This window comes from Pelmatolapia mariae, linkage group LG15 (assembly GCF_036321145.2).
Source record: "Pelmatolapia mariae isolate MD_Pm_ZW linkage group LG15, Pm_UMD_F_2, whole genome shotgun sequence".
Classification (NCBI taxonomy): Eukaryota; Metazoa; Chordata; class Actinopteri; order Cichliformes; family Cichlidae; genus Pelmatolapia; species Pelmatolapia mariae.
In genome coordinates this window covers 7,560,084-7,563,753 of record NC_086240.1, presented here as the reverse complement: position 1 = coordinate 7,563,753, position 3,670 = coordinate 7,560,084, and positions in this window count along the sequence as shown.

Genomic DNA, 3,670 nt, shown 5'->3' with positions numbered 1-3,670 from the left:
ATTCTAATCAACTTAAAATGTACGTAGGTGGATGTCTGTCACTCTGTGTTAGCCCCAGAGCAGACAGCCGACCCCCCCTTGCCCTGTGACAGCTGGGATAAGCTCCAACCCCCACGACCCTGAACTGGACAAGTGGTTAAGAAAATCAATGGATAAATATGGAGCAGTGAAAAAGCATCTGTCCCCTTCGTGAATTCTTACTATTTTACATAGTTCTCACACTGAAATATTTCAGATCATTGAACAAACCAAAGAAAGGTAACCCAAGTAAACACAAAATGCAGTTCCTAAATCATGATTTTATTTAATAAGGGAGAAACCTATCCTAACCTACCTGGCCTGGTGTGAAAAAGTAATTGTCCCTTAAATGTACTAACTGGTTTTGCCTCCCTTAGCAGCAAGAACTGCAATCAAGCGCTTGTGATAACTGGAAATGCGTCTTTCATTTCACTGTGGATGAATTTTGGCCCACTCCTCTTTACAGAAATGTTTTGATTCGGCGACACTGGAGAGTTTTCTAGTATGAATAGCTTGTTCAAGGCATCTCAATCAGATTTAATTCTGGACTTTGACGAAGTCATGCCAAAATCTTCATGTGTTTTTTTTGAGCCATTCATAGGTGGACAGAGGTGGTGTGCTGTGGATCATGGTCCTGTAGCATAAGCCAAGTGTGCTTGAGCTTCAGGGCTCAAACTGATGGTCAGACTTCAGGATTTTCTGGTGGAGGGCAGAATTCATGGGCCCATCAGTTATACTACAAGTCATCCAGGGCTTGAAACAGCAGAGCTGCACCAGACCATCATACTACCACCACCATGTTTGACTGTATGGTATGATTTTCTTTTGTTGAGATGCTGTGTTAGCTTTATGCCAGATGTAATGGGACACAAAGCTTCTAAGAAATGCAAATGTTGTGTGGTCAAACCACAGAATCTTTCCCCAGAAGTCTTCAAGATTATCAAGATTATTTTTGGTAAATGTGAGATGAGTCTTTGTGCTCTTTTTGGTCAGCAGTAATTTTCTCCCATGGATGCTATTTTTGCCCATTTTTGTCTCCTTTTTATTGCTGAATCATAAGCACTAAATTTAACTGAGGCAAGTGAGGCCTGCAGTTCTTTAGACATTGTTCTGGGTTCTTTTATGACCTCCTAGATGAGTCATCAGTGCATTCTTGGAGATATTTTGGTAGACTCCTCCTTTTGGAAAGGTTCACCCACTATTCCAAGTTTCACTGTGGTTCGCTGGAGTCCTGAAGCCTGAGAAATAGTTTTATAACCTTTTCCACACTGATAGATGTCAATCACTTTGTTTCTCAGCTGTTTGTGGCATGATGTGTTGCTTTTCTTTTCTTTTTTTTTTTATCTTTTAATTCATAAGTTTCTGTGCTTTTTGCATTTTAGTAAGAAGTCTTGTTTTTTTTTTTCTTGTATATCATTACTATTGACAATAATCTCCCTAGTGTTCCTGTTCGTGCCTCGCTCTGCGTTGCCTGTCACTGACTTCTTGAGTCGTATTATTTAGGTCTGTGTTCCGGATAGTTTTCCTGTTTTACTTGTTACTTGTTAATTTTCTGTTGCTTCATGTGTTAGCTCTGTCATTCCCTGATTGCTTTCACCTGTTGTTCATTACTTCCACCTGTGTCTTCTTCCTCAGCTGTTTGCCGTCCCCAATCAGTTCTGTTCGGTTGTCAGTTTGTCCTTGATATGTTTTCTGCTTGTTCCATGGAGTTTCTGGATTTTTAGTTTATTGCTACTTTTAGGACATTTACAAGCAACCTAATACAGGAATTGTTTTTTTAGTGATTGGAAAAGCTTCGGGTTTTGTGAAAAGCTGAAACATTTGATGCAACTGTGCCAGAAAAACAATCTGACATCCATCTCCACAGTGACACCTACTGGCTACTTTTGCAATGGTCATATCTTGATAATGCTATTCTTTGAAACAAAGACATAGACACAGTTTCCAAATGAAGCTACATATTATACCTAACTGTCGATAATTATGATCAAATCATCAAAAAATGAGATTGTTAAGGACAGCAAGATGTGACGGTAATGGATGGTGTGTTTCGGCAAATACTATTTTTCCACATTTCTGCACGAGACACCTTTACATTCTGTACAACACATTTCCTGTAAATGCCCAAGCACACACACTAATGGTACACCAGGGTCAATTTTAGTGTTCTTCTCTTACAAACTGCAAAACAGAAATTATTTTATTTGGGCAACCCATACTGTTAGATGGGTATGACAGTGCCATCGTACCACATCTCTTAATTTCTTACTGTTGTTCTGTTGCAAGGAAACTTGGTGTGAATTTTGACTGTGTTTAAAATTTGATCAACAGATTAGCTCTGTTGTAAAGACAAACAGAGTAGTTCAGGCTTTTATTACTGCTTGTCTAGGCTATTGTAACTCATGTTTGCTCTGATCAGTCACTACTTCGTCGCCTACAAGCTGTTCAAAATGCAGTAGCACGCCTTTTGATGGGAAAGAAACGCTGTGATCACATTACACCTATACTGACCTCCTTACACCGGCTTCAAGTCCATTTGAGGATCCAGTTTAAAATTTAATTGATGTTTTTAAGTGCCTCAGTAGTTTGAGTCTCCGTCCTACCAGAGCGCTGAGGTCTACGAATCAGGTGTTTTGGGACATTACTAGATCCAGGATTAAAAGCAGAGCTGGTAAAGTCTTTTCAGTGGTGGCTCCTAATCTTTGGAACAACTTACATTTTCACATAAGAGCTGCGCAGTCTCTTAATCATTTTAAAACACTGTTAAAAACTTAGTAGTTCTTGCTTGCTCTCAGGTCTAATTGAGCAGAGTGTCCTGGCTTTTATTATGCAGTCTAACTTGTGTTGTTGTGTTTGATTTTTAGTGTTTTTCTTTATTGCTGATTTAGTGACTGTTACATATAGTGTGTATTTTGTATAGCTCATGCAGGACTTTGGTTAGCTGGGGTTGTTTAAAGTGTGCTATAGAAATAAACTTTGATTTGACTTGCATGCAGACCAGGCAGGCTTTGTTTCGAACTGGCCAAATGACAACCTGCGCTACCTCCTAAACCACAGCTGCTCCACAGAACACAGACTGCTTGACAGGACTGTCTGTTTACTGTTTCATAATCAAAAAATGTGTATCCATCATTCAGCCTCCTGAAAATGATGTGTGTAATGAATAAAGGGACATCTAAACAACTTTTATAGCTTATACGTGGAAAAAAATCCCAGTTATGAAATTCCAGTGGCTGGATGTAATGACGCAAATGACTCTTTCAGTTCAGCTGACTTTAATGAAAAAGGAAGCAAGTAGTTTTTTGAGACGCTTCATGTTTCCTGTTATTTTTATATTTAAACGGATATACGCATAAGCTAAACTGTAATCTGTGCTGTAATGCAATGGTTTTACGTTATTCTACTTTCTTGGAAGACACTGTTTCCTGTGTGCGTACTCTCTGTCATGTAATAACCTGGTGGTTTTTTCTTTTGGGGGAGCAGCACATTATTCTGTGATGAAGCAGAGGACCTTCTGAGGCTGAAGTAATCTTAAAAACCTAGCACAATGTTGAGTGATTGGATGATAGATTTCTTGGACAGAATTGTTAGTCGCTATCAATATGAAAATCCTCGAATATGGCACAGTAAGCAGATTATACCTAATCCACTT